General features: G+C 60.0%; 1 pseudogene; it reads right to left on the bottom strand.

The window, feature by feature from the left end:
* Positions 1–7,956: 7,956 nt before the first annotated feature.
* LOC146760234 (18S ribosomal RNA) lies at positions 7,957–8,995 on the bottom strand (annotated as a pseudogene).
* Between the last annotated feature and the right edge of the window lie 4,808 nt (positions 8,996–13,803).

Below are 13,803 nucleotides of genomic sequence, written 5' to 3'. Positions count from 1 at the left end.
CAGCTCCTCCCCATAGATCTAACAACCATCAGCCTCACAGCAGCTCCTGCCCCATAGATATGCCCTACATCTGCCCCACAGCAGCTCCTGCACCATAGATCTGACCCACATCTGAAACACAGCAGCTCCTGCTTCATAAATCTGACCAACATCAGGCCCACATCTGTTCCTGCCCCATAGATCTGACCCACAGCAGCTCCTGCCCCATAGATCTGACCCACATTTGCCACACAGCAGCTCCTGCCCCGTAGATCTGCCTCACTTGCGCCCCACAGCAGCTTTCGCCCAATAGATCTGACCCACATGTGCCCACAGCAGCTACTACCTCATAGATCTGATCCACATCAGCCCCACAGCCGCTCCTGCCTTATAGATCTTACCCAAATATGCCCCACTGCTGCTCCTGCCCCATTGATCAGACCAACAGCAGCTCTTCCCCATAGATCTGACCCACATGTTCCCCACAGCAGCTCCTGCCCCATAGATCTGACCCACAGCATCTCCTGCCCCATAGATCTGACCCACATCAGCCCCACAGCAGCTCATGCCCCATAGATCTGACCCACATCAGCCCCACAGCAGCTCCTGCCCCATAGATCTGACCCACATCAGCCCCACAGCAGCTCCTGCCCCATAGATCTGACCCAAATCTGCCCCACAGCAGCTCCTGCCTCATAGATCTGACCTACGTCAGCCCCACAGCAGCTCCTGCCTTATAGATATGACCCCCATCAGCCCCACAGCAGCTTCTACCCCATAGATCTGACCCACATGTGCTCCACTGCAGCTCCAGTCCAGTAGATCTGACCCACATCAGACCTACAGCAGCTGCTGACCCATAGATCTGACCCACATCTGCCCCACAGCAGCTCCTGCCCCATAGACCTGACCCACATGTTCCCCACAGCAGCTCATGCCCCATAGATCTGACCCACAGCAGCTCCTCCCCCATAGATCTGATTCAAATCTGTCCCACAGCAGCTCCTGCCCCATAGATCTGACCCAAGTCAGCCCCACAGCAGCTCCTGCCTTATAGATATGACCCACGTCAGCCCCACAGCAGCTTCTACCCCATAGATCTGACCCACATGTCTTCCACTGCAGCTCCAGTCCCATAGATCTGACCCACAGCAGCCCATGCCCCATAGATCTGACCAACATCAGCCACACAGCAGCTCCTGACCCATACATCTGACCCAAATCTGCCCCACACCATCTCCTGCCCCATAGATCTAACTCACATGTGCCCCACAGCAGCTCCTGCCCATAGATCTGACCCACAGAAGCTCCTGCCCTATAGATCTGATTCAAATCTGCCCCACAGCAGCTCCTGCTCCATAGATCTGACCCACATGTACCCAAGAGCAGCTCTGCCCCATTGATTTCACCCACATCAGCCCCACAGGAGCTCCTGCCCCATAGATCTGACCCCCATCAGCCCCACTGCAGATCCTGCCCCATAGATCTAAACCATATCAGCCCCACAGCAGCTCCTGCCCCATAGATCTGACACATCATATGTAAAGCAGCTGCTGCCCAATAGATATGACCCACAGCAGCTTCAGCCCCATTGATCTGACCCACAGCAGCCCCACAGCAGCTCCTGCCCCATAGATCTGACCTACATCATCTCCACTGCAGCTCCTGACCCATAGATCTGACCACATCTACCCCACTGCTGCTCCTGCCCCATAGATCTGACCCAAATCTGCCCCACAGCAGATCCTGCCAAATAGATCTTAACCACAGCAGCTCCTGCCCCATAGATCTGACCCACATCAGCCCCACAGCAGCTCCTACACCATAGATCTGACCCACATCTGCAACACAGCAGCTCCTGCTTCATAAATCTGACCAACATCAGGCCCACATCTGTTCCTGCCCCATAGATCTGACCCACAGCAGCTCCTGCCCCATAGATCTGACCCACATTTGCCACACAGCAGCTCCTGCCCCGTAGATCTGCCTCACTTGCGCCCCACAGCAGCTTTCGCCCAATAGATCTGACCCACATGTGCCCACAGCAGCTACTACCTCATAGATCTGATCCACATCAGCCCCACAGCCGCTCCTGCCTTATAGATCTTACCCAAATATGCCCCACTGCTGCTCCTGCCCCATTGATCAGACCAACAGCAGCTCTTCCCCATAGATCTGACCCACATGTTCCTTACAGCAGCTCCTGCCCCATAGATCTGACCCACAGCATCTCCTGCCCCATAGATCTGACCCACATCAGCCCCACAGCAGCTCATGCCCCATAGATCTGACCCACATCAGCCCCACAGCAGCTCCTGCCCCATAGATCTGACCCACATCAGCCCCACAGCAGCTCCTGCCCCATAGATCTGACCCAAATCTGCCCCACAGCAGCTCCTGCCTCATAGATCTGACCTACGTCAGCCCCACAGCAGCTCCTGCCTTATAGATATGACCCCCATCAGCCCCACAGCAGCTTCTACCCCATAGATCTGACCCACATGTGCTCCACTGCAGCTCCAGTCCAGTAGATCTGACCCACATCAGACCTACAGCAGCTGCTGACCCATAGATCTGACCCACATCTGCCCCACAGCAGCTCCTGCCCCATAGACCTGACCCACATGTTCCCCACAGCAGCTCATGCCCCATAGATCTGACCCACAGCAGCTCCTCCCCCATAGATCTGATTCAAATCTGTCCCACAGCAGCTCCTGCCCCATAGATCTGACCCAAGTCAGCCCCACAGCAGCTCCTGCCTTATAGATATGACCCACGTCAGCCCCACAGCAGCTTCTACCCCATAGATCTGACCCACATGTCTTCCACTGCAGCTCCAGTCCCATAGATCTGACCCACAGCAGCCCATGCCCCATAGATCTGACCAACATCAGCCACACAGCAGCTCCTGACCCATACATCTGACCCAAATCTGCCCCACACCATCTCCTGCCCCATAGATCTAACTCACATGTGCCCCACAGCAGCTCCTGCCCATAGATCTGACCCACAGAAGCTCCTGCCCTATAGATCTGATTCAAATCTGCCCCACAGCAGCTCCTGCTCCATAGATCTGACCCACATGTACCCAAGAGCAGCTCTGCCCCATTGATTTCACCCACATCAGCCCCACAGGAGCTCCTGCCCCATAGATCTGACCCCCATCAGCCCCACTGCAGATCCTGCCCCATAGATCTAAACCATATCAGCCCCACAGCAGCTCCTGCCCCATAGATCTGACACATCATATGTAAAGCAGCTGCTGCCCAATAGATATGACCCACAGCAGCTTCAGCCCCATTGATCTGACCCACAGCAGCCCCACAGCAGCTCCTGCCCCATAGATCTGACCTACATCATCTCCACTGCAGCTCCTGACCCATAGATCTGACCACATCTACCCCACTGCTGCTCCTGCCCCATAGATCTGACCCAAATCTGCCCCAGAGCAGATCCTGCCAAATAGATCTTAACCACAGCAGCTCCTGCCCCATAGATCTGACCCACATCAGCCCCACAGCAGCTCCTACACCATAGATCTGACCCACATCTGCCACACACCATCTCCTACCTCATAGATCTTACCCACTTCTGCCCCACAGCAGCTCCTGCCCCATAGCTCTTACCCACATCTGCACCACAGCAGCTCCTCCCCATAGATCTAACACCCATCAGCCTCACAGCAGCTCCTGCCCCATAGATATGCCCTACATCTGCCCCACAGCAGCTCCTGCACGATAGATCTGACCCACATCTGCAACACAGCAGCTCCTGCTCCATAAATCTGACCAACATCAGGCCCACATCTGTTCCTGCCCCATAGATCTGACCCACAGCAGCTCCTGCCCCATAGATCTGACCCACATTTGCCACACAGCAGCTCCTGCCCCGTAGATCTGCCTCACTTGCGCCCCACAGCAGCTTTCGCCCAATAGATCTGACCCACATGTGCCCACAGCAGCTACTACCTCATAGATCTGACCCACATCAGCCCCACAGCCGCTCCTGCCTTATAGATCTTACCCAAATCTGACCAACTGCTGCTCCTGCCCCATTGATCAGACCAACAGCAGCTCTTCCCCATAGATCTGACCCACAGCATCTCCTGCCCCATAGATCTGACCCACATCAGCCCCACAGCAGCTCCTGCCCCATAGATCTGACCCACAGCATCTCCTGCCCCATAGATCTGACCCACATCAGCCCCACAGCAGCTCCTGCCCCATAGATCTGACCCACATCAGCCCCACAGCAGCTCCTGCCCCATAGATCTGACCCACATCAGCCCCACAGCAGCTCCTGCCCACGAGATCTGACCCAAATCTGCCCCACAGCAGCTCCTGCCTCATAGATCTGACCCACGTCAGCCCCACAGCAGCACCTGCCTTATAGATATGACCCCCATCAGCCCCACAGGAGATCCTGCCCCATAGATCTGACCCACATCAGCCCCACTGCAGCTCCTGCCCTATAGATCTGACCAACATCAGCCCCACATCAGCTCCTGCCCCATACATCTGACCCAAATCTGCCCCACACCATCTCCTGCCCCATAGATCTAACTCACATGTGCCCCACAGCAGCTCCTGCTCCATAGATCTGACCCACAGCAGCTCCTGCCCTATACATCTGATTCAAATCTGTCCCACAGCAGCTCCTGCTCCATAGATCTGACCCACATGTACCCAAGAGCAGCTCTGCCCCATTGATTTGACCCACATCAGCCCCACAGCAGCTCCTGCCCCATAGATCTGACCCCCATCAGCCCCACTGCAGCTCCTGCCCCATAGATCTAACCCATATCAGCCCCACAGCAGCTCCTGCCCCATAGATCTGACACACATCATATGTAAAGCAGCTGCTGCCCAATAGATATGACCCACAGCAGCTTCAGCCCAATTGATCTGACCCACAGCAGCCCCACAGCAGCTTCTGCCCCATAGATCTGACCTACATCATCTCCACTGCAGCTCCTGACCCATAGATCTGACCACATCTACCCCACTGCTGCTCCTGCCCCATAGATCTGACCCAAATCTGCCCCACAGCAGATCCTGCCAAATAGATCTTAACCACAGCAGCTCCTGCCCCATAGATCTGACCCACATCAGCCCCACAGCAGCTCCTACACCATAGATCTGACCCACATCTGCCACACACCATCTCCTACCCCATAGATCTTACCCACTTCTGCCCCACAGCAGCTCCTGCCCCATAGCTCTGACCCACATCTGCACCACAGCAGCTCCTCCCCATAGATCTAACACCCATCAGCCTCACAGCAGCTCCTGCCCCATAGATATGCCCTACATCTGCCCCACAGCAGCTCCTGCCCCATAGATCTGACCCACATCAGACCCACAGCAGCTGCTGACCCATAGATCTGACCCACGTCTGCCCCACAGCAGCTCCTGCCCCATAGACCTGACCCACATGTTCCCCAGAGCAGCTCCTGCCCCATAGATCTGACCCACAGCAGCTCCTGCCCTATAGATCTGATTCAAATCTGCCCCACAGCAGCTCCTGCTCCATAGATCTGACCCACATGTACCCCAGAGCAGCTCTGCCCCATTGATTTGATGCACATCAGCCCCACAGGAGATCCTGCCCCATAGATCTGACCACCATCAGCCCCACAGCAGCTTCTACCCCGTAGATCTGACCCACTTGTGCTCCACTGCAGCACCAGTCCCATAGATCTGACCCACAGCAGCTCCTGCCTCATAGATCTGACCCACGTCAGCCCCACAGCAGCTCCTGCCTTATAGATATGACCCCCATCAGCCCCACAGCAGCTTCTACCCCATAGATCTGACCCACATGTGCTCCACTGCAGCTCCAGTCCAGTAGATCTGACCCACATCAGACCTACAGCAGCTGCTGACCCATAGATCTGACCCACATCTGCCCCACAGCAGCTCCTGCCCCATAGACCTGACCCACATGTTCCCCACAGCAGCTCCTGCCCCATAGATCTGACTCACAGCAGCTCCTGCCCCATAGATCTGATTCAAATCTGTCCCACAGCAGCTCCTGCCCCATAGATCTGACCCAAGTCAGCCCCACAGCAGCTCCTGCCTTATAGATATGACCCACGTCAGCCCCACAGCAGCTTCTACCCCATAGATCTGACCCACATGTCTTCCACTGCAGCTCCAGTCCCATAGATCTGACCCACAGCAGCCCATGCCCCATAGATCTGACCAACATCAGCCACACAGCAGCTCCTGACCCATACATCTGACCCAAATCTGCCCCACACCATCTCCTGCCCCATAGATCTAACTCACATGTGCCCCACAGCGGCTCCTGCCCATAGATCAGACCCACAGCAGCTCCTGCCCTATAGATCTGATTCAAATCTGCCCCACAGCAGCTCCTGCTCCATAGATCTGACCCACATGTACCCAAGAGCAGCTCTGCCCCATTGATTTGACCCACATCAGCCCCACAGTAGCTCCTGCCCCATAGATCTGACCCCCATCAGCCCCACTGCAGCTCCTGCCCCATAGATCTAACCCATATCAGCCCCACAGCAGCTCCTGCCCCATAGATCTGACACACATCATATGTAAAGCAGCTGCTGCCCAATAGATATGACCCACAGCAGCTTCAGCCCCATTGATCTGACCCACAGCAGCCCCACAGCAGCTCCTGCCCCATAGATCTGACCTACATCATCTCCACTGCAGCTCCTGCCCCATAGATCTGACCTACATCATCTCCACTGCAGCTCCTGACCCATAGATCTGACCACATCTACCCCACTGCTTCTCCTGCCCCATAGATCTGACCCAAATCTGCCCCACAGCAGATCCTGCCAAATAGATCATAACCACAGCAGCTCCTGCCCCATAGATCTGACCCACATCAGCCCCACAGCAGCTCCTGCCCCCTAGATCTGACCCACATCAGACCCACAGAAGCTGCTGACCCATAGATCTGACCCACGTCTGCCCCACAGCAGCTCCTGCCCCATAGACCTGACCCACATGTTCCCCACAGCAGCTCCTGCCCCATAGATCTGACCCACAGCAGCTCCTGCCCTATAGATCTGATTCAAATCTGCCCCACAGCAGCTCCTGCTCCATAGATCTGACCCACATGTACCCCAGAGCAGCTCTGCCCAATTGATTTGACGCACATCAGCCCCACAGGAGATCCTGCCCCATAGATCTGACCCACATCAGCCCCACTGCAGCTCCTGCCCCATAGATCTGACCCTCATCAGCCCCATAGCATCTCCCGCTCCATAGATCTGAACCTTATCAGCCCCACAGCAGCTCCTGCCCCATAGATCTGACCCACATCTGCCCCACAGCATCTCCTGCCCCATAGATCTGACCCACATCAGACCCACAGCAGCTGCTGACCCATAGATCTGACCCAACTCAGCCCCGCAGCAGCTCCTGGCCCATAGATCTGACCCACATGTGCCGCACAGCAGCTCCAAACTCATAGATCTGACCCACATCAGTCCAACAGCAGATTTTGCACCATAGATATGTCCCTCATCTGCCCCACAGCAACTCCTGCCCCATAGATCTGACCTACATCATCCCCTCTGCAGCTCCTGCCCCATAGGTCTGACCCACATGTGCCCCACAGCAGCTCCTGCCATATAGATCTGACCCACATATGCCCCACAGCAGCTCCTGCCCCATAGATCTGACCCACATCAGCCACACAGCAGCTCCTGACTCATAAATCTGACCCACAGCAGCCCTACAGCAGCTCCTGCCCCATAGATCTGACCCAAATCTGACCCACAGCAGCTCCTGCCCCATAGATCTGACCCACATTTTCCCCAAAGCGGCACCTAACCCATAGATCTGACCCACATGTGCCCCACAGCTGCTCCTGCCCCATAGATCTTAACCACAGCAGTTCCTAACCCATAGATCAGACCCAAATCTTCCCTACATCAGCTCCTGCCCATAGATCTGACCCACATCAGCCGCACAGCAGCTCCTACCCCATAGATCTCACCCACATCAGCCCCACAGCTGCTCCACGGCACGACTTTCATTCTTGATTAATGAAAACATTCTTGGCAAATGCTTTCGCTTTAGTTCGTCTTGCGCCGGTCCAAGAATTTCACCTCTAGCGGCACAATACGAATGCCCCCGGCCGTCCCTCTTAATCATGGCCCCGTTTCCGAAAACCAACAAAATAGAACCGGAGTCCTATTCCATTATTCCTAGCTGGAGTATTCCGGCGGCCGGCCTGCTTTGAACACTCTAATTTTTTCAAAGTAAACGCTTCGGGCCCCGCGGGACACTCACTTAAGAGCATCGAGGGGCGCCGAGAGACAGGGGCTGGGACAGGCGGTAGCTCGCCTCGCGGCGGACCGCCAGCTCGATCCCAAGATCCAACTACGAGCTTTTTAACTGCAGCAACTTTAAGATACGCTATTGGAGCTGGAATTACCGCGGCTGCTGGCACCAGACTTGCCCTCCAATGGATCCTCGCTAAAGGATTTAAAGTGGACTCATTCCAATTACAGGGCCTCGAAAGAGTCCTGTATTGTTATTTTTCGTCACTACCTCCCCGGGTCAGGAGTGGGTAACTTGCGCGCCTGCTGCCTTCCTTGGATGTGGTAGCCGTTTCTCAGGCTCCCTCTCCGGAATCGAACCCTGATTCCCCGTTACCCGTGGTCACCATGGTAGGCACAGACAGTACCATCGAAAGTTGATAGGGCAGACATTCGAATGGGTCGTCGCCGCCGCGGGGGCGTGCGATCGGCTCCAGGTTATCTAGAGTCACCAAAGCCGCCGGGCGAGCCCGGGTTGGTTTTGGTCTGATAAATGCACGCGTCCCCGGAGGTCGGCGCTCGTCGGCATGTATTAGCTCTAGAATTACCACAGTTATCCAAGGAACGGGAGGGGAGCGACCAAAGGAACCATAACTGATTTAATGAGCCATTCGCAGTTTCACTGTACCGTCCGTGTGTACTTAGACATGCATGGCTTAATATTTGAGACAAGCATATGCTACTGGCAGTATCAACCAGGTAGCCGCGCCAAAGGGCGACGACCCGACGCGCCCGACCCGCCGACGACCGCTCAACCGTTCTCTCTCTTGCCCTCGGGTCCGACTCGGTCGGCCCGCGGGGCTCGGCTTCGACGCCTCGCCCCTAACGTCCTTCCCTTTGCGGGTCGATGGCAGCGGCCGACGGGGCGAACGCCTCTCGGCGGGGAGGGCGGCCCTCCGCGTCGCTCGCTCGCTCGCGCGGGCGGACCGGCGGCGGGAGAGGCGCGCCCGCTCCCCGAGGGCGGACCCGCGCGCCTCCCCCACGCAGGGAAGGAGCAGGCGCCGCTGCGCAGCTCGCGTCGTCGCGCGCCTTTTCGCCGGCGGCGCGCTCCGGGCTCGCGCCGCGGGAGCCGGACGTGCGGCACGGCACGGCGGCACCGGCCGGGGCTCACCCGCCCTCCGGGACCGGCGGCGGGCGAGCGGGAAGCGGAACCCCGCCGCCCGAGACTGGCGGACGCGCTAGAGGAGAAGGCGACCTCAAGGCGGACGCCGCCCCAACACCGGAGGCTCTTTCCCGAGGCGGCACGCTCCGCAGCGGGCGGGGACGTCGGAAGGAAACCCCACGCACGCGGACCCCAGCGGCCCGAGCAAGCTCCGGAGCTTTAGCGCCCCCCATCTCACAGGGCGGCAAAGCCTAGCCGAAAGCGGGTAGACCTGGCAGTTACATGCAAGCCGCACGGGCAGCGACACCTAGCCGCCGCCGTCGAGCACCACGGCCCGCTCGGAGCCGGGTAGACCGTGCCGACCAAGCCGAGCCGCATAGGCAGCGACCCCAAGCCGCCGCCGCCGAGTACCACGGCCCGCTCGGAGCCGGGTAGACCGTGCCGACCTAGTCGAGCCGCATGGGCAGCGACGCCTAGCTGCCGACGCCGTGCCCCCCCCCCCCCCTCTTCCCCCCCCCCCCGGAGACGCTCGGAGCCGGGTACACAGTGCCAGCGCAGCGGAGCAGCCACTAGAGCGGCACTTGGCCGCTTCCGCGGAATGTCCGAGCCGAGCTGAGTCCGCCTGGAGAGGCTGGACCGTGTAGCCGTGGTCAGATCGCCCGACTCCGCCGAGGAGCGTCCGAGCCGAGCGGAGCCTGCTGGGAGAGGCTGGACCGTGCCGGCGCACCCGAACCTCCACGGCTGAGACCCCCCGGACGCCGCCGCGGAACGTCCGAGCCGAGCCGAGCCCGCCGAGAGCGGTTGGACCGTGCCGGCGCACTCGTGCCGCCGCGGCTCAGATCGCCGGACGCTTCCGAGGAACGTCCGTGCCGAGTGGAGCCCGCCGGGAGAGGCTGTGCAGTGCCGGCACACTCGAGCCGCTGCGGCTGAGACCCCCCGCACACCACCGAGGAACTTCCGAACCGAACGGAGCCCGCCGGGAGAGGCTGGACCGTGCCGGCGCACACGAGCCTCCACGCTGGCCAGCGGTCGCTGCACGTCTGGCTCGAGTTGGTCGGCACGGTCTACCCGGCTCCGAGCGGACCGAAACTCATGCGGCGGCGGCCAGGGGTCGCTGAGCGGCGGCCGGCTCACGTCGGCACGATCTACCCTGCTCCGCCGCGGACGCTAGAGGTCGCTGACGGACAGGCTGGCAGACGTGCAGCGACACCTAGCGACCGCCGCCGAGCCCTCGCGCAGGCACGGAGCAGGGTAGACCGTGTCGACCTAGTCGAGCTGCATGGGCAGCGACGCCTAACCGCCAACGCCGTGCCCCCCCCCCTTCCCCCCACCCTCCGGAGACGCTCAGAGCCGGGTAGACAGTGCCGACCTAGACGAGCCGCATAGGCAGCGACCTCTAGCAGCCGCCGCCGAGCACACTAGCCCGCTCGGAGCCGGGTAGACCGTGCCGACCTAGGCGAGACGCATGGGAAGCGACGCCAAGCCGCCGACGCCGTGCCCCCCCCCCCTTTCCCCCACCCTCCGGAGACGCTCGGAGCCGGGTAGACAGTGCCGACCTAGACGAGCCGCATAGGCAGCGACCTCTAGCAGCCGCCACCGAGCACCATGGCCCGCTCGAAGCCGGGTAGACCGTGCCGACCTAGTCGAGACGCATGGGAAGCGACGCCTAGCCGCCGACGCCGTGCCCCCCCCCCCTTCCCCCCACCCTCCGGAGATGCTCGGAGCCGGGTAGACAGTGCCAGCGCAGAGGAGCCGCCATGAGAGCGACACTTGGCCACTTCCGCGGAACGTCCGAGCCGAGCGGAGCCCGCCGGGAGAGGCTGGACCGTGCCGGCGCATTCGAGCCGCCGCGGCTGAGACCGCCAGACGCCACCGCGGAACGTCCGAACCAAACGGAGCTTGCCGGGAGACGTTGGACCGTGCCGGCGCACTAAAGCCGCGATGGCCAGGGGTCGAGCCTTGTTGACCATGCCGGAGCACCGGAGGCGCCACGGAGACGCCACTCGGCCGCAGCCGCGGAACGACCAGGGTGCACGTATGAGCCGTCCGCTGTTCGGAGGGTCGGGGCGCACCCGGGCTTCTCGGTTCGGCCTTGCTTGAAGCTGGCCGTCCCGCCACCGCCACTGCGGTTTTGCCCTTTTGTCTGCGTGTTTGTTTGTTCGTCCATTCGTTCGTACTTTGGTCCGTTCGATTGTTTGTCCGTGCCCCCACGCGCCCTCTCGGTTTTATTATTTTCCGTTTGTTTGTTTGTTTGTTTGTTTTTCTCGTGGGTTCTTCTTTACTTTCCCCTTTTTTAGTTTTTGAAAAAGCCGCCCCGCCCCCCCCCCCGCTTCCCCGGCTCTCCAGGAAGAGCGTGGGCGCGTGCGCGGGCCCCGCCCACCGGGGTCCGTTCGGGCCGGATATCCGGACTGCGGGCAGGCCGCGTGGCGAGGGATAGTGGAAGAGCGGCGGGAAGACGGCAGCGGCGAGAGGTGGGCCGGCGGGAGGCGGCAGCGGCGAGAGGTGGGCTGGCGGGAGGCCGCCGCGTCCCCCGCGGGGTTCGCGCCTAGCCTCTCTCCCAGCCGGCAGATGAGGTGGAACGGTACGTGGGATTTTCGGCAGGAGGAGGAGGTGGTGGCGGTGGTGGCGGTGGTGGCGGTGGTGGTGGTGGCGGCGGGGCTGGGCGGTGGCGAGGCATTTTGGCAGGCTCCGGTCGCCGAGTCGAGCCGCCATTGGGCCGAGCCGTCAGGAGCACCCCGGCGGAAAAAGGAAAGAAAAGAAAAAAACCAAACGGGCCAATCGGGTCCAAACAAATAACCGAGCGAGTGACAGACCAAACAAAAAAAAAACAAAAACAAAAACAAACAAACAAATAAAAAAACACGGTCGCGGGCCGGTCGGGAAAGATGCGTCCGGGAGAGGGCGGGTTGTGAGCGAGTGCCGGGATGGGGGCAGGCGGAGGCGGGCCACCGTTGGTTACGGGTCGGGTTCCCGCTCGTGCGGTGTGGACTGGGGGGGGGGGGGGAAGGTGGAAGACGGACGCGGGGCCGGGAAGATCAGGCGCCGGCCGGCAGCCAGGTCTACCCGCATACCCGCAACCCCGTCGCAGACTCCCCCATCCCTCCTCAGCCACGCAAGCGACCCCCTTCTTCGTGACAGAGGCCATGCCGGTCCAGGCCGGGCCGGGCCTACTCACGCGCGGGCGACGAGGAGAAAGAGAAGAGAAGAGAAGAGAAGGGAAGAGAAGGGAAGGGAAGGGAAGGGAAAGGGAAGGGAAGGGAAGGGAAGGGAAGGGAAGGGAAGGGAAGGGAAGGGAAGGGAAGGGAAGGGAAGGGAAGGGAAGGGAAGGGAAGGGAAGGGAAGGGAAGGGAAGGGAAGGGAAGGGAAGGGAAGGGAAGGGAAGGGAAGGGAAGGGAAGGGAAGGGAAGGGAAGGGAAGGGAAGGGAAGGGGAAGGGAAGGGGAAGGGGAAGGGAAGGGGAAGGGAAGGGGAAGGGAAGGGGAAGGGAACGGAAGGGAAGGGAACGGAAGGGAAGGGAAGGGAAGGGAAGGGAAGGGAAGGGAAGGGAAGGGAAGGGAAGGGAAGGGAAGGGAAGGGAAGGGAAGGGAAGGGAAGGGAAGGGAAGGGAAGGGAAGGGAAGGGAAGGGAAGCCAGAAGTCAAAGAAAAAAAACAAAAAACAAAAAAAACCCACCACAATAATGGAGGAAGCAAGCGTGCCCGAGGGAGGACGAACGGCGGAGACGGTCGTGCGCGAGGACGCCCGAGCTCGAATGCCGGAGCCCAGGTCTGCCCTACCTATTTTAATAAATTTAAATAACTCCACAAGGGAGGGGAGGGGAGGGGAGGATGCGGGCGGGAGCGAGGGAGGGTCAACGGCGGAAGCGGTCGAGTCGGGTCGGGTCGGGTCGGGTCGGGGGGCGGCTGGCCGTTCGTCGTACCCTTACCGCTTGACACAGCTGCGTGACGCGCGGCTACGGCCGACACGTCTACCCGCGGCACGGACGGGAAACTGCACGCGCCGATCGAGCGGGTGGATGGTCGCCCAGGTCTACCCCGCGCCGCCGCGAAGCGGGAAGGTGGATGGATGGATGGATGGATGGATGGATGGATGGATGGATGGATGGATGGATGGGGAAAAACCGGGCGAAAGGGGGCCTGGCACGCGCCCGCGCGCGACCAGCCGCACACCCCCTTTCCACGCGCCGGCGCCGGCGCACGGAACCCCCCGAGCGGAGGACGGATGCAACGCAGCGAGCGCCGGGTCTCCCAGCGGGTGCTGGGAGGTTGCACCAGGTAAAAGACCAAGAGGTACCAATTGTCACCAGAGTGGTTCACAGACGGCAGTACCGCACCAATAGGGACTCATTGCTCCCCATTCACAAGCTAATTCGCCAATTAGAGAATCAGGGAGTGATTAGCAAAACTCACT

This window comes from Coturnix japonica, chromosome 6 (assembly GCF_054131305.1).
Source record: "Coturnix japonica strain WE chromosome 6, WE-NBRP24, whole genome shotgun sequence".
Lineage (NCBI taxonomy): Eukaryota > Metazoa > Chordata > Aves > Galliformes > Phasianidae > Coturnix > Coturnix japonica.
Note: the sequence above shows the minus strand (reverse complement) of the source record. Positions and strands in the feature narration are given on the sequence as shown.